This window comes from Arvicola amphibius, chromosome 9, assembly GCF_903992535.2.
Source record: "Arvicola amphibius chromosome 9, mArvAmp1.2, whole genome shotgun sequence".
NCBI classification, from domain to species: domain Eukaryota; kingdom Metazoa; phylum Chordata; class Mammalia; order Rodentia; family Cricetidae; genus Arvicola; species Arvicola amphibius.
This window is the reverse complement of record NC_052055.2, coordinates 96,050,443-96,068,909: the sequence shown is the minus strand read 5'-3', so window position 1 is coordinate 96,068,909 and position 18,467 is coordinate 96,050,443. Positions and strand designations below refer to the sequence as shown.

The 18,467-nt window shown below is 42.7% G+C and overlaps 1 protein-coding gene across 1 annotated transcript in view; it reads right to left on the bottom strand.

Moving 5' to 3' along the window:
• Nucleotides 1-18,467, bottom strand: part of Slc9a2 (solute carrier family 9 member A2) — an 86,474-nt gene that overhangs the window by 54,483 nt on the left and 13,524 nt on the right. The gene's annotated exons all lie outside the window — the stretch shown is intronic.

The window sequence follows — 18,467 nt, the reverse complement described above, 5'->3', positions numbered from 1 at the left end:
CCTAGACAGCCATAAGCCTCCCCAGCTCCGAGATGGCAAGCAGAGGCCAACACACCCAGTGAGTTTTCTTGAGTCCTCGTGTTTTTCTATAGCAAGCACTTTCTTAAAGAAGCTACCCACCCTTCCCCAGCCCCAGATGATGCAATGGTATGCTGGAAACAATTTAATTCTGCTCAGAACATCTTCAGACATTCATGTCATTTCATCCTACCAAAACTCTAGTAGGGAGGCCAGGGAGTTACTTTGATGCCTTTAAAAAACCAAAGTGACCATCAAGACTCAAAGCCCTCCGTGGTCACATCGCACTGGTTGGATCACGAGTCATCTTTGAGATTACTACTATTTTCTCTGCTGTTGATAAAAAAAAATAGCAATTTCTTTATCTCTAATCTATTCATTTTAATCCTAAATATGTTTAATTTTTGAGATGTGGGTTCCTTAAGTGACAACCGAAGCAACTTATTAGGATGTATTAAGTGACTGGTTTATAAAGGATACATACACATGAGCTCCCCCATCTGGAAGAGTTCCCAAACAAGAGACAAAACGAGTGTATCTGTGAATTTCTCCAGTCCAGTATAAGGTAGGCTCAAGTCTCAACCAAGAGCCAGGTAAGTACAGAGAAGAAAGGTTCGGCTAAGGAAAGCACCCAAAAAGAGACGGGACGGTGCAGACATCAAAGACTAAACTCCTAGACAGGGACAGAAGCCTCCCAGGAAAGGAAGGAGGAGGTTAGCTACCTCCTACTCTGTGAAGGAGCCCAGTGTGCTTTTAACATACAGAGAACCTGAGCACAAGTTGTGGTAGGGAAAAAAATGAGAGCCTGTAATGGCAAGACAACAGTACATCATCCTGAGACCCTTCATATATTTTAGAATCAACCCAGAATATTAAAAAAGTTGTGCATTGAATGAGCCTCCTCCCAATTTCAACACAACAGAGTGAAGAGGTGGGGACTCTGAGGGCGACTGTGACCGTGAAATTTAAACCGGGAGCAGGATACAGTGGGCAGCCTCAACAATGATGCTCTACTGAAGTCAGCATGGCAGCAACAGGAAACGTCAGAAGATTCTGATGACGGTAATACTGGTATAAAGATGATCAGAAAGTCACCATAGTAAGGAAAATGGGTTCAGATTCTGGAGCACCCTTCTGATGACCAAGTGTGTGCAGCTCCGCCTCTGCAGTGCAGGCAGGAGGGTGGAGACCCTGCCCTTTGGCACCCCTTCCCTCAGGCTCAATAGCTTTTTTCTCAATGATCTACACCTTTTTTTCTCTCCACACACCCAGCCAGTAAGGGCCTACCTGCATCTATACAAGATGGTGCCCTTGATAGTGAGACATGTCCAAATAGAAACACTGCTTGGTCTTTGAGACCCTCAAAACTCAACCTGAGGCTGAAGGATGGCAGACCCTTCCTTCTTCATTGTTCCAGACAGGAAATGGATCCTGCTCCTGGGATTAACTTCCTCTTTCCCGCCCTGTGAGACCCACCAGTTCTGAGATCGACTCTCTCTGTGGGCGTGTTCTGGGGAAAGGTGTCTCCTATGGTGTCTGGAAGATTCCATCCTTCTTTCCTTGTCCTTCTGCCATGCATGAGTACAGCAGAGAGACTGTCAGCTAGAGGCCAAGGGTGGCACCGTGGTCTTAGACTCACAGCATTCAAAACGATGAGAAAATCGATGTCTTCTCTTTTAAGTTACTCAGTCCTATTCAACTGTACCCAGTACTATCGAAGTAGCAGGGATGGTCTAAGAGAGAAAAGTGTCAAAATGATGGGACAAGGGGGAGTAGGAGAGTGACAGAATATGTTCCCAGAGACTCACAGCCACAGCTGTTTAATAAGTGAAACTCTATTACCAACAGGACTAAAACCACAGCACGGAATACTCCGTGAGCTGAAGCAATAGCATTTGGAGGAATATAAAATACTAATTTCTACACAATAAAGTGAGCATCTGTATGCGGGGTATTCAAATCATCTATTGTTTTTTGTTTTATTACTACAACTCTGTAAGCTGCAGTAATAAGTAGAATTAATGTATCCAATGGGTACAGCTCTCTGCCCATGACCTCTAGCTGATCCACTGACCTCATTGTCAAACAGAATAAAAACTCCTCCGAAAACCCATCTCTGTATCTCCCTGTACGCTGCCTCCTTTTGCAGCCAGCATTTCCTGCATGATAAGAACATGCCAGTAATAGCCTCCTGGGGCCTCCAGGATCCGAGCACAATCCATGCCCTTCTGGAACTCAGCCCTAAGCCGAAGGTTCCTTGCCCTGGGCATTCAAAGTTGCCACACTGGACGACTGTCCCAGCCTGGAATGCAGCTCTCCCACTCTCTGCATGTGACAATGACTGGATGACTGGCTGTCTCCAGATTCCTCTTACTCAACTGAGACAGTGAAATATATACCTCCCAGGTAAACGTCTTCAATGACAACCAGATTGTTGACTACACAACGCGGCACTGTTCGCTACACATCACCGGTGCCCCATATTTTCGCTGCCTCCTCTGGTTCAGAGGAAAAAGGCGAGACAAAAGCTCTTGTAATGATATGCAGACAAACATAGTGAACCCTAGAGGCAAAGTAGAACTGGATGAGGCCTGTTTTCAGAGACGCCCACTCCTGTTCTTGATATTTCATTTTCCTTCACTAACTCACCCTCTGGGACCTAGGGCTCTCTCTCACACGCCAGAGCGCAGTTCTCTCATTGCAGAAAGCACACTGTAAGGCCTGTGAGTGGAGGGTGGGCAACTGGGCATATGGGCTGAAGCAAAGGAGAAGAGACAGAGAAGGTATCCATGTATGCCAGATGGCAATGCTTGCCAAGTTCATGCATTGTGCCAGGTTCTGACCAAGACCTTAACCAATAGGAAGCGGTGATGGAGACGCAAATAGGAGAGAGCAAAATAAATGCAAATGAAGGAAGCCACCAGAACCAGCACTAAGACAAGGGACCAAGGAGGAGGAACAAGGAATATAGGAGGAAAATCAATCAAAGGATGAATTCAGGAATGAAGAGTATCAAACAGGAATACTGCGAGTTAATAGAGAACTTATATTTTAAAAAAACTTTTCTCCTCTGTTTCTAAACACTTAGGTCTATTAAAATGGATTGTGAGTGACCCTTTCCTGAAATAGGACAGTAGCTACTGAATCTTCCCAGTTGTTCCATGGTCAAGAAGGGATTAAGTGAAGGGTAGGCACAGGAATCCTTAGCACAGTGCCCTCCAGGGAACATAAGCAGAGGCATGAAGGGCACTGGGTGACACTCAGCTGGCAGACAAGGTTTGGCATTCCCATGTCTATGCTTTAGTGAGCACCTGGAATCAACTGATCAGCAAAATGGATAATTTGTTTTTTTTTTTCAAACCAGCTTCTTAAATATTATTGTTGACAGAAACATACATTTGTTTCTCCCTTAGTATTCTGTGAAGGGTGGAAATTAACTTCAATAGATTGGACGGTCTGTGCCTGAATCATCAGTCTACCTACTATTATCAAGAAAAGTATCAGCCATTGGCAAGAAAAAACAAACCAAATTGATGAACATTTCTATGATGCGGACAAGAGCTACTGCAGAGACAAAGCTGAGAGTGGCAGGGATTTACAGCATGGTGCCAGACAGTAAGTACTTTTAGCTTGCACACCATATTTTAGTTTGTCTTTACAGAGCTAAGGAAGCGATGGATTGTTGGTAACAGCAAAGTGAACGAACGCTTGTGGCTGTATTCCAAGGAAGTTTTATTCACATGCATTGAAACTAGAACTCCATACATTTCCACACACTCCTATGCTCTTATTTAGATTTGGTTTTAACCATTGGAAAATGTGAAAACCATCCTCAGACCACAGGCAATACAAAGCCAAATCAGGTTCCGTATTTGGAGTCCAGGCTGCTGTGTGTTCACCTCCCCAGCTGCAGCCTGTTTGTATTTCCTGGTACCTCCTGTTGATTGTTTGAGGGGTATTGCACTTCTTTTCATTTACTGTTTATTGCCAGCATATAAAAAATCTGCAATGATAGTGCTTTAAATCTTTATTGTTTTATTTTTATCGTAACAAATCTCAGTGGGCTAGCAGAAGACTCACATAAAAATATAACGTAAAATGCTCCTCCCCAGGAGTGACATGAATTTCCTTTCTCTCTACACACAAGTGTGGAAATAAGCTTAGTTTTAAAATGTAATGTCTACACAAAAGTATAACCACTGAGAGCAATTTACTATATTTTCTCACTGTAGTAACAATAACCTGTTTACCCTGGGAAGATGGTAAAGACAGAAAATAAATAAACAAACAAACAGCTTCCAGATCCAGATAATAGAATCCACCACCAAAGAGCAACAATGTAAAAGTCAGAATCAGAGAAAAGCATAAAAACAAAAAGAAAATGAAAGCCAACCAGGCAAACCATACAGTTGCTACCAGGTGGGGACACGTGCGTGTGTGCACGCGCACACACACACACACACACACACACTACAGTTGTGATCAGCTCAAGGCAGGTAGGAGATTAGCAGAAGGGAATAGTCAAGACCTCAGAGGAAATACACTAGCATGAACTAAAGACCTATGCAAATTCTAATTGACCTTTATTTTGTTTTACATTTTAAAGGGGTTTGAAAAAATATATAATAGCATCTATTGCATCAATAAATACTTGCCAAACTAAGGTTAAGCACTGGACAGTCACACATGGGCAGCAAGGAGGCATTGCACAGTGATTGTGGCTGCCTGGCCCTGCACTGGGGTCTGGGGCAGGTTAGCCTTAAAGTTAGTGATGTTCTAAGTAAGTCATGCCTTCCTGGCAGGCAGAAATAAGAGAAAAACATGGAATAGATAGTATAAAAGTTTGTTTTTTGGTATCAAGAGGAATAAACAAGGCCATCTAAACCTAAAATATGTTTATTTTTTAAAGCATCTCCATTTATATATCAACTAAATACATACTTCCAGATGCAGAACTGCAGTAAGCAATTTGGCAGACAGAACAAACACAATAGCAGCTTGATTTTTTTAATCAGATATTTCAACAAATTTTATCATAATATAATTCAAGTAAAGACTGAGTAAAATATATTTCTGAAAGTAAATTATATTGACTACTAACTCAAATAATTAAAGCATTAAAAATAATATACAAAATATATAGAATTGAGTTAATAAAGCAGAACTAACTGATATATTAAAAATTTACTACAAAGAGTATAGACTTGTTATAACATTTAGTCATAAGCAAAGGCTGTAAAATGAATTTAGCAACCACCCAATCAAATATAATATAACTATGTACAAAGGCTTTCTTCTGATTGAATGCTCCACCTCTGGGTTTACAAAACACTTCTAATAATAAAATGATTGCAAACTTTGAAAATATAAATGAAACATTGTTGAAATCATTCTAGAGTAAAACTTGGATGCCAATTAATTCTTTCAGATGACTGGACCACATAGAAGAAAGTGAACACAAATGAATTCTCCTTCCAGCATGGACTTTAGAAAGGGACAAAGACAAGAGTTGGACTCTTAATCACAGTTTTATTAAGCCTCTTTTGTAGATAAGGACAGGACAAGTTATATCACAAATGTTTCTTATAATCAGGGAAACTACCTCTAGTCCAACAGATAAGATGTGGCCTTAATCATTCACAGTAGAAGAAAAAGCATACATAATAAATGTCATCAGAGAGGAAATAAAACAAGCACTAGGGGAGCAGGAGGAGAAAGCATCCCAGATGAGGACCCTCAAGACAATTTCATGATTGTAGAGGGTGTTAAGATTGATCGGTAAGGACTTTTCCACTCCTATAGTAATAAAGCAAAAAGGTAGGTTCAAGAAAAGACTAGGTCCAGAAGAATGTGTGTTGTGGCTAGTTTGGAGGGAAGTAGGGTTGCAACCAAACAGCAAGGATCCATGCTGCACAGAACATGAGACACAACTCTTGACCCACCTCTGTACCATGATAAGCAGAGCTAGTGAAGAAATAGTGCCATCCCCTTGTCTTCGTGCAGGCAGAAACAGAAAGAAGCCTCTTCCAAGGAACCAGAGGTTACAATTGAGAAGTAAGAAAATGAGAACTTCCCAAGAGGTGAAACAAATGGAAATGATTAACCTTCCATGTAAAGAAAAAAGAAGTTGTCTATAAAAACACGAGACTAAAATGTTTTAGCAGAACCCAGGCTCCATGCAAGACCTGTGCATAATCCCATGGAAGATGGACCCAACACAAGGAGGAGTTAAAGAGAATGACCACTCAGCAATCAAAAGAGCACTCTTAGATGATAAAGATCTCTCTCTTCAGATACTGTGCTCATATGATTGAAAAGCCAAGGAATTTTGCACTAAGGACATTTATTATGGCATTGTGTGTGGTGGGAGAAACGGGAGGAAGTAGAATCATTACCCCATTAAATTATTTTTGTTTCATCTAATCTATAGCTCTGGAGACCCTGTCACACATTAGTTATTATAGCTGATACTGGGGGGAAAGTGGTGAGTCAATGGTATGAAACAGAAGTTAAATGGATACGTAGAAACGGGTAATTATAAACACACAGAGGAAAGAAGAGAAGGATGAAGGAGTTCTTCTGATGAATATTTAACGTTTGTGTGGCCAGGGAAATACAAAATTCCCAGTGGAGCGAAGGAGGCAAAACATGGTACAAGTGCTTTTCTAAATATGAGTGAAAAGCACAAAGACAGAGACCTTGAGCTGGGAACCTTCTGGTCAACCAGGCCAGGCTGGCAGGAGTTCAGAGATTGAAGAACACAGTAGAAAGAAAAGAACAGGAGAATGTCATAACATAGTAACTCTGGGGCCAGGAGAAGATTTTGGATCTGTTCTGAGAGTAATGAGGAGCCCTACAAGGTTCATGAGCAGAGGCAAGCGTGACTGGACTCATGATTGTAAGGGGTCATTTTGGCTGCTATCAGCACGTTTTTGAGCAATTGGAAAGTGGTCCTCATTAAAAGGGAAGTTAGTATAAGAGGGGGTCAGATGAGTGTGTTTGGATACTGCTGCTCCAACCTAGTATGATACTGGCCTGGAGAGTCCTAATATGAGTATTGGTCAATGGTGAAGCCACAGTTTTAGTTCAACCAACTGAATACTGCGTTTGTTATTGTTGAAATGGAGAACAACAAGAAGAGATATAGCGAATCCCCACCGGGACGTTCTTGAACAATATCACTCTGCTTTAGCATATTGATAACATGTTTGCCAAAAGACATGGCAGGTGATATTTATAGAATACTATGGAAGAGCCTACAGTTATGATGTCAGACTAGCTCTGAATCACTGCAATACACACTACTACCTGATTTTATTGCACCTTGAATGAATCATAAGAATAAAACTATAAATCTAGATAATGGGACATAAAGGCGTAAGAATGTCTCATAAAGGACAAGGCAGATACCAGTGAGGACAGACAGCATAGTTTAACTGTTGTTACATAATCATGAAGATAACAAGGCATAACTAAAAGACACAGAGCAGTTTCTTTTATAGTTCAACTATAAAAAGAAAAGGACTCTAAGTGGAGAGGTGGAGTGGAATGGTACCCGCCTGTAATCACAGCACTTGGGAGGAGGAGGCAGGAGGATCAGGATGCCCATGTGAAACTCAACTATATAGAAAGTTGAAGGCAAACATAGGCTACATGACATTGATCGCAAAGTAGCAAACAACAAGACTCACAGGTAACCATCACTTTAGAGATGGAAGATTGTCACCAGTGAAGAAGGTAAAGAATATTAAAGTAGGGGATGTCTCCACCTTTGTACCAGTACAACATGGACACACATATATATCAGTAGAATAGAACAGAAGACCCAGATGTAAACACACACACATGCACATGCACACGCACGCACGCGCGCGCGCACACACACACACACACACACACACACACACACTACCGCCACCTCATTTTTGACAAGGATGCTGACAGAATACAATGAAGAAAAAAAGCCTCCTGAACAAATGGTGCTGGCAAAACTGAACATCTATACACTGAAGAATGAAAATAGACCCTGATCTCTTCTCCTTTATGAACATGAACACAAAATTGATCAAAGACCTTAATGTAAGCCCTGGTCTTCTGTGACTGCTAAGGAGAGGGGAGGAGAACACTTCAACACGTGGGTATACAGGTGATTTCTGAATGGGACTTGAGGAACTCAAATAGCTATCAGTAGACAGAATTTCACGCAGGGAAGCAATCCAGCTGAGAGACAGACTCTAGCAGAGGATGCGGAACTACAGTATATAAAGAACTCAAAATACAAACTAGCAAATAAACAAACAAACTCACCATTGATAAACAGGCTAATGAAAGAACCAGACTGTTCTCAAATGATCAAAATAAGTCCAATGGAAACTTTATTGGGATTCTATCTTACTCCAGTTCAAACGGCAGTCATCCTAAAAACAAATAATACCCGTATGCTGGCCTTATGAGGATGAGGTCTAAAGGGAACCCTTACATACTGCTGGGGGAATGTAAATTATCCCAGGACCTCTGAAAATCAGCGAGGGGTCCCTCAAACACTAAACATAAACCCATGCAACCCAGCCATGTCACTCCTGCACATGTGCCTGAAGGACCCCAAGTCAGCACATCACAGTGGTATTTACATAGGTGTTTCATGGAACAGGAGTCATATAACTGATGGGACATGTGCAAGATGGACTCTTTGCAAGGCTCTTTCAAAATGAAGTAGACCATTGTTAGGTCCTTCCTAGACATTGGCTCCCTCAGTTCAAGTCTGCACAAATTAGAAGGAGGAAAAACAATACAAAAAAAAAAACCCTCAAACAAAACAACAAGGGGCTGCCACACACACACTACCATCTAAATTCATTGGACCTTTCATGATTGGAATGAAACTATAAATCCAGATAATAGTGCACAAAGGCACAAAAATATCTCATCAAGAACAAGGCCTTCGACAGAAGAGTGAAAGGAGAAAATAAAATTTATTCACGTTAGGACTTTTTTATCCATAAAGAAGAGCGCAATTATATGGTTTATGAGAAAATCGATACAATTGGAGATAATAATAGGTGAATTAAACGCCAGTCTCAGGGAAAGAAATGATGCAGGTTTCCTCTCATTTGTAAGTTCTGGTCTCTATAGATACATGAAGTCAAATACTGTCTAGATCACAGAAAACAGAAATGAAATTGCTTCAGAAGTTTCTAACATATGTCAAGCAGCACATGTGACCCAAGGTAGTTATGAATTCACCCCAACACAAAATTTTAAACCTATTTGAAACATTATCAGATTTGTTATTTTGCAAATAAATTGTGTGTCCTTGGGCATTAACATTACAGATGACAACATAGTCCCAAGAAGCCAAAAGGTTAGATACTCCAGTCAAGGGAGCAGAGGGGATTAATGGGTAAGGGGGACGGGGAGGGGAAGACAGTGAAGTACCTGGGGAGTATGCGCAAAATACATTACATGCTTGCATGAAAACAGTCTCACGTGATTCTAATTAAATTAAAATAAGTACAAACAACAGCAAGATTATAATTTTTTTCCTAAAATACTAAAGCTTAAATTCATCTTACTGAAGGTCTGAAGAAAGTAAAATGTAAGAAAATTCACGTTAAAAACGATGACCAGATTTCTACCCCTGATGAGACGGACTGCTTTTCTCCGTTCTCATCTGTCACAACCCAAAAATTTCAGACATTCACTGTGAAGCAAACAGGCGGAGATGAGGGAAGACAAGAAGAACAGTGGCACCAATTCCCAGGTCGGAAGAACGACAGAGCACTGAGCTTTGTTTTGGGGCTTCTGGTCTCGAAATTGTTTCATTTGTCTTGATGCTTTGCCTACCTGAAAGTCCGAACACCAAATGCATTCAGTGATCACAGAGGCCAGAAGCAGGCTTTGGATTCTGAGTTGCTAAGGTTCAAGCAGTCATACAGGTGCTGCAAACCAAATCCCTAATTATCTTTAGAGCAGTCAGAGCTCTCAACCACTGAGCCATCTCTCCAGCCTCTTGTTTGTTTGTGGGTGGGTTTTTTTGGAGGGGTGGGGTATTGTTTTTCCTTCTAATATTTTCATACTTGAACTAAAGAAGCCCGAGGCAGGAAATTCCAGTGGCTAGAGACAGAGACCTAAAAATGGTCTGCTTTATCTGGACAAGAAACTTAGAAAGAATCTACCTAGCAAGAGAGAGACGTTTCAAATAATAGCAGCTCAACTCTAGCCAAAGAGCACAGAGAAAACTATGGTCTCATCCCAGGAGGTCTGAGCAGACCTTCTAGAGGCCACCCTTGCAAGATGGATGGAAACACCTGACCTGAAGGTTGATGGAGCACCCGAAAGGAGGGATGTGGGATTCTCCTTTTCTCCTGCATGCCAATGAGCCCTCCCCAATCAGTGAACTCAATTTGGAGAACATGAATTGCATTAATGTACTCCATTCCCAGTCCTTGCCCGAGAAAAGGAAGAAAGGTCCAAACCCCCAGTGCTGTGAAAGACAGAAGAGCTATCACTACAGACCCTGTCATCAAATTATTTCATTAGTATTAAGATGGCAAGTTTATATAGTATATTCTTCATGGAGAAAATAATTTACTTTTATTTTTATCCTTCCTTCCCACTGTTATAAAATAGTAGTATAAAAGCAACATGAAATATTGATTGAACTGCATAAACACTGCTAAACAAATGGATGGAAAATAGGAGGATTTGCTTAAATGGATATTTGCTGATTGGCATGGGTACTTTGTGCTACACCTCAAAAACATAATATTGACTGATCTGTTGGCACAGAGTGTGAAATGAGTCTCCTCAAGGCACTTTGGGGTTCATTTCAAAATGTGTGATGTGTGGGCTATTAAAGAAGAAAAAGAAAAACACGAGAATTGTCAGCAATTCAAAGGGAAACATAATTTATAGAAATGCTCAGAGCAGGATGTGAAGTAACAGGGAAATGTTTGACTATATTATAATATGCTCCCATATCTCCACCTCTCACAGCACGTGTGTTCATTCTATCCCCTCTTCTTTCAATTTATTCAAAACGAGCAATGAAAAAGAACACAAGAATAATTAGAATATGAAAGTGGTTAAATGCATTGATCTTTATCCCTAGCTAAAGGAAGCTGCCTCTTTTTAGTGAGGGTAGGGAATGTCTCCATTTAGGCGGCTAATTACTGCCAGAGGGTTGGGATGTAGCTCCGTGTTAGAACTCTTGCTTAGCATGCACCCACAGCCTTTGTGTGTATTTATCTTTTTAATTGCACGCTGGAAAAAGCACTAATTTTCATCAGTGTTAATTTGGCTGTCAAATAAATTCGCACTCACCTTGAGTGCAGAAACATCCCCCACACCCTTAAATACAAGCAGGTACAAAGTCACAGAACTGACGAAGTCCCTTTGTTTGGGATTTTTGTTTGTTTTGCACTTCATGGGGCTGTGAAAGACAACACACTCAATGGAAACCAGACTTTGAATATTGATCTTTTCTGAGCTACATGACCCAATTTTCTCTCACGATCCACTGGTATTCAGCTCCCATTCAGGAGAAACAAGACAGTTGCTATATTCTTAAGTTCTGCTGTTCCACAGATCAGGTTTATTAATTGTGTTTTCAATTTATAATATTTTCACTTTAACACTAGCTTATTGGGATATAATGCATTATAAATTGAACATCTGCAACATAAGCAAAATATCATACCACATGGCAAATCTTCAACTAGTTTATAAACAGGCATGTCAGGGTGGCCTGGGAGCCCACAGGACTTAGTCTATGGAGTAGTCCCAAAATTGAACTCGTCTTTGAAAATGGAGAGATTTCTTACTGAAATTTTCTTACGTGTCTGTCTTGAAATATCAGCAGGATTGGGCCCTTCCTCTGTCACACACCCCAGGCTAATTTCTACAAGATATCAACCACCAAGAATGGAGTAGTGGTGCTCTTTAGCTGAGTTAGGATTCAGCTGGTTCAACACCATCAAGTCTTATTATAAGGGGTGATTTTCTTGTAGACCAGGCTGGCCTCGAACTCACAAAGATCCGCCTACCTCTGCCTCCCGAGTGCTGGGATTAAAGGCGTGCGCCACCACCGCCCTATAAGGGGTGATTTTCATCTAAAGTTTGAGAAAAGCCAAGCATCGGAAGCTGCTTGTGGCTCTGATGGGAGACTAGAGCCAGGCAAACCCTTCCATTTTTCTCTCTGCTTTTTTTAGAGTCCTAACTTTGCCTTTCAACCACAGCAATGGAAATGAACCTTAGACTCTGAGATTCCATGACGTATCAGACAGATTTCTAACTCCTTGAGCATTTAAGTGAAGGTTTGGCTACTCAGAGCTGTGAGGTACCTTTGTCCAGACTCTCCCAATGGATAAGCTCGCTGCAGGTTCAGGGTACAACAGAGAGTTGTTGGAAGTTCACTTCCATGAGATGAGGGGACTTATGGGGTGAATGGGCCATTTGGCAGCCTCTGCTCCGTGCAAGGCAGCTGAATCCTAATCTGATCACAGAGCCAGAGCTGGAAACAGGGTTTGACTCACGCCCCTGTCTAATTATCTGCTGCATTCAATCCTTCCTTCAGTCAGACCATGATTTACAGTCCGGGCAATTAGAAACAATTAGATCAAATCTTAGCAGGGTATTTTAGTTTATGTGACGTTGGATTCTTGCAGCCAAGCACTGGGCTGAGCTCTTGGAGTTCACTTTAAGCGAGGGAGGAGGGATCATATGAACAAGGTGTGTCAATAGCATGATGGGATAAACTACAGAGACAGCTGACAAGAGCTAGTGGGAGCTCACAGACAATGCACTGGGGAACCTGCATGGGACCAAACTAGACCCTCTGAATGTGGGTGACATTTATGTGACTTGATCTGTTGGGGTAGGGGGTTGACATCAGCACCAGGATCTATCCCAGGTGCATAAACTGGCTTTTTGGAACCCATTCCAATGGTGGGATTCCTTGCTCAGTCTTGATATAGGGGACAGGCTTGGTCCTGCCTCTAGTTGGTATGCCAGACCTTTAGACTCCCCAAGGAAGGCCTTACCCCTTCTGAGGAGTGGATGGGGGATGGGAAGAGGGAGGTGTGGGCAGGAGAAGGTGAGAGAGGGGGAATTGGAGTTGGTATGTAAAATAAAAAGTAACTTTTTAAATAAAAAATAAATTAATAAAGAAAAAAGATGAGTTGGGTCCAAGGAATTAAGCATCTGGAAAATAGGACAATTTTTTTTCAGTAGATTTTTCCAATATTACTAACTAGAAATTTCATATTTAGTATTTTAATCAGAAACATGGTAATTGTCTTCACAGACTCAAAAACTGTTGACCATGGAACATATGAAGATAAGTATGTGTACTTATACATACATACATACACAAAGGGAGGGAGGGGGTGCGAAAGGAAGGGATGGGTGGAGGGGGGCTTCATAGAATTCCCTGCATTTAACACTGATAGAGGCTTTCCTCTCTGACAAAGGATGTGTCCCCTAGGGTCAGAGACAGAGGTAGGTAAAGACGTTGCCTTCAGCAATTTGATATAGAGAGAAATTGAAAGCATTTGCCCTCTGATAACAGGGAACTCCTTTGTCCTCCCCTACCCGCAGGGGACTTTTGGAAGCATTGTGCCTTGAGAAGTAGCAGGGGAGTCTGGGAAGAACCTTTTAAGACTGAACACATCGGCTCATAGGGAAGTCAGTTCTGGGAGCAGACTCCCAGGTGAAATGCTCTTGTGTGCTAAGGGTGTTGAACCCACAAAATGCACACTGTAAAAGGGACAGTTTCGTTGTTGTTGTCCCTCTCTTATGACATAATGGCATGGTATCGCCCTCCAATATGTACCTAAATACATTTCAAGGAAGTAGCAACCACAGACCAGGTGCTATCAGGGCTGACTCCCTCAGTGGTATAAAAACTCACAGTTTTTCCAGAAATTGGAACATTCAGGCATGCGCAAGAGCAGGAATGATAGTTAATCTTTATTACGACTGCATAGTTAACTGGGTTATATTTATTTGATTGGATATAAAAACACCTAGGAGACATACTCTGGGCATGGCTGTTTGTGCTTGAGAAGGGCCGAGCTAGTCTTACTCAGGAGGCAAACTTCCATCCGGAATGGGGATGGCCCTATCTAATGGGCTGGGATCCTAGAATGATTAAAAAGTGGGGGAGGGAGGAGGAGAAAGCGCGTTCAGTCCCAGCATTCATCTCTCTCTGCTTCCTGTGGACATTATATGACTAGCCATCTTACCTCCATGTGTTCCCTATCCCTGCCATCCCCACAAACCATGCCTGACAATAAGCCCAGTGCCATGGGATAATGGGAGTCTATGATTTATTTTCATGTTGTGGAGGCTTCCAGTTAAGAGATTGTTTTGAGTTGCAGGCAAGACGACAGTATCGACTCTGGGCTTTTGAACAGGGCTGTGCCTTAACCGATCGTAGAGACTTTAAGAGGCCAGCTGGACACATTTTGAATTGTGAGGTAAGCGTGAGACCTTAGGGACCAGGTGTGGGTGTCTTAGGGTTTGAAGTGATGCATTTGTGTGTGGCGCTGAGAAAAGGTAGACTTTGGACCTTTAATCTTCATTGCCAGGTGGGCTAGATTTAGAGTCACCTAGGAGACACTCCTCTGGGCATGCCAGTGAGGGCATTTACAGAAAGGTGTCGGTCCACAGGGAAACCCTGCCCTGAATGTGAATGACACCATCTCATGGGCTGGGGACGTAAAAATGGGAAAGATGGAAAGAGTAAGCTAGCTGAGTGGCAGCGGTCACACCCCAGCCTTTCTGACAGTGGATTGAACGTGACCAGCCGCCTCTAGCTCCCTCTCTGCCTCCCTTACCATTATAGACTATGCCTCCTCCCTGCCCTCCCCACCACTGTTGCTAAACAAAGAGTTCAAAGAAGACTTTCCCTCATTAATTTACATTTGTTGGGAATTTTGTCACAGCCTTTAAGAAAATAAGTAAAAGAGCAACTAAAAACAAAACAAACAAAAAAAATTTTGTCAGGTACTGTATGATTTTGTATCTTGATCTTGTAAAAGTAAACTAATTTCTTACTTTCAACCTAAGAAAGCAAGCCGAGCTTACACCTGAAGGACAGAGGAGGTGTAACACAGAAGCCTCCAAACAAAGCAACACTTGACATCTCCATCAATCATGGGACTCACTTTTGACTTAAGGTAATTAATAGTTCTGAACTTTATATGAAATGCAAACCAATTATGTACCTGGACAGGGTGGCTACTTCCTGCTGATGGACATCATCTCAAATTGCTTTAATATGCTCATGATCCAGGGGTGGAGAGGGCTACAAGGGCCATTCTCTGCTCTGGAGGATGGCCAGATGTTTCCACCGGCACACTCAGATTCTCAGCATTCAGCAGAAGAGCCCTGCTTCTGCTGGCATCCCAGGAACTGTGCACAGCTCTCTTGGAGCACAGTGCAGGGAAAACGAAATACACAGAAGTCACCTTTAAGAAAGTCTGGGAATTAGAACTGACTGCATTATGCCACAGTGTAATTCCGCTTCAGGAAATAACAGCAGTGACCCTGGACACTTTGCAAAAGTTTCTGTACCTATCCATCTCTGGGTGTGAAATGTGCACCTCTTTAAGTGGAGAGGAGATGCCCACAGATGTCAGGGGAATTTCTCATCTAGCCAGGTGGGAAATGAGATCCCTGCTGTTAAAACACAGAGCGCTGCCCTTGGACATGTTCAGTAGTCTGCCTTAGAAAAGTCTCGGTCTCGTGTTTTCATGGTCTCATGTTTCACGCTGAGGTCACTCAACTTGCAGGGAACCTGTCAAGACATTTTTATAACCTCTAAGGCTCTCCTTGTGTGTTACACACCCCGCAGTGTATTTTGCCTCCTTGTTCCCCACTCCCCATATGTTAGAAATACCATTTAGCAAAGTCACTAACGAAGGGACAGTTAGATATGAAGAGAATCTTCCCAGGTGACGCTTCATTGCGCAAGTGTTACTTAGGTGGAATTAGAGTTCAGATGTCCGCAAGTTCCAGCTACTCTTTCTGAATAAGCCCTTTGCACAGTTTAGTTAAGGGAAGAGGCATGGTGCTAGACTGGCAGGGATAAGGACTTGGGTGTGCTTTAACCTGTGTTTCAATCCTTCCGTGCAAGCCAACAGTCCAAAGTAATTTTTGCTCTATTGCCCTGGGGTAGAGGCTAAACCCTAGGCTTTGTCTTACTCTCAGCCTGTGTGTTAGGAAATGATTGATGCCGATTTGGGTTTCGCTGTTTGTGTCCTACTGTCCTTAAAAGTTATACGAGTTTTTCCGAGGAGGTCTCCCCACCCTTGCCACCACCTTGGGTGGGAACTTTATTTGACGGTTGAATTTTGTTCCTTCGGGAGGCTGGCTGCTAAAGAGAGTAACGAGTTACTTAAAATAAGCAGATGGAAGTATAGGAGAGGAATCCACAATTGCCGGTAATTGCTGTCTAATTTCACTTCTCAATTAAGTGGTTGCAAAAATCTCTAAAGCAGCCACCACTGATTTACCGGGCATGGGGAAATATTTGTACTCTAGGGAGTCCTGCGGAGCCTGGGGAGTGGAATCTGGTGGTCTGAATGAGAATTGCCCCCAAAGACCCACTCACATGGGAATTCTTGGTCTTTAGTTGGTAGAACTGTTTGGGATTGACTAGGAGGTGTGGTAGTCTTACTGAAGAAGGTGTGTGCCTGAGGGAAGATTTTAGGGTTTAAAAAGCTTGTGGCATTCCAGTTAGCTCTCTCTATCTCTGTCTCTGTCTCTCAGTCTCTCTCTCTGTCTCTGCCTCTTTGTCTCTATCTGTTTCTGTGTTTTCTCTCTCCCTCTCTCTGCCTCTCTCTCCCTCGCTCTCTTTCTGCCCAGTGGTTGTTATTTCAACACGTAAGCTCCCAGTTACTGCTCCACAGCAGCCATGTCTACCTGCATCCCCAACATGATGGTCGTGATTTCACCCCCTGAAACCCTAAGCAAGTCCTCCCATTAAGCGTTTTTTCTTTTGTAAGTTGCCTCGGGCATGGTGTTGCCTCACAATAATGGGAAAGGAACTAATACACAGGCTAAGCTAAGAAACTGCCCCATGTGGGAAGTTCCTCTGTCTTGTAAACTGTTTTCCATCTTACCCTTTCATCTGCTTTACCTCCTCCCTGTTTCTGATTACTTGGATGTCGGGCTGCACACCCAGGGGCCTCCCCATTTGCCTGCAGCTGCAGACTACAGGGTCTCCCAGGAGTGCCAAGGCGAACCCAAAGCGTCTTCAGACCCGACGGAGGCTCCCAAGGTTCCACTGTCATCACAGTTATTATTCTTCATTAAATTAATAGCCAAATCCATTGATTCATTTGATGGACAAAGGGAAAACTGGAGTTTTGCCAATTTTGTATATTTGTACTGAGATCCAGGAACTATCATGGTCTGGGGCTTGATGGGCCTCAACATAGGAGCCTGAAGCATCCACATCATCACCACAGGGGAAATAAAGTCCTGAATGGCAAAGAGCACATATCCTACCCGACAAATCTCTAGCAAGATGATCAATAGTCATGGATACCCTTCGAGCACAGGTTCTCAACCTGTGGGCCACGACTCCCCCCCCCCCCCAGCAAACCTCTATCTTCCCCAGATTGTTACAGTACATCACGATTCATCACAGTAGCAACATTACAGTTATGAAGTAGCAACAAAGATAGTTTTATGGGTGGGGGGGGGTCACTCCAGTATGAGAGAACTGTGTTAAAGGGTCACAGCTTCAGGGAGGTTGAGAACCGCTGCCTTAGACTTTGTACGTGAATGGGTATCAACAGGAACACAACACAAGATAAAAGATTCTCCCGAGGAACAAAGCAGATTGCAGTGGTGAAATAAACTGAAAACAGGAAGGAAGTTCTGGTTGTAGCTGTACACATTGTAGCGAGACAAAACAAGAGGCCTGTGTGCTGGGCTTGCATGCTGAGCCTCCCTGGAGGCTGCGGACAGCAGCTCATTCACACAGAAATGACCAGCCAAAGGCTGCCATAGGCTGAGAAAATGGTCAGCCTGGATAGTACAGTACAGACACCTGAGGCCAGAGCTATTTCACACAGACAGCAAGTTTCCTGATTTCTTTTTAAACCTGTGAGTCCCCGGAACAGTCATGGGCATCATCTTTCCAGACCGTTTGAAACAAGAGTTAGGAAAGACAGATGCTGTTTCGCTAAGGAAGTAGCCCAGGGTTGACACTAACCATGCCCTCTGTGAAAACCAGGAGTGAAAATGAGAAAGCTGAATTCACTGCTGCACAGCGGCCATCACGTCTCCTGGAAATCGAGGCAGAGAGATGAAGAGTTCTACGCCATTCCAGAATACAAGACCCTGTTTCAGAAAATCGTAAAAGCTAAACCTTTCCACCCATCTCTGAGGCCTTAGAGGCAGCTACTGGTTGTGAAGTGGGGATAAGTCAGAGTGTG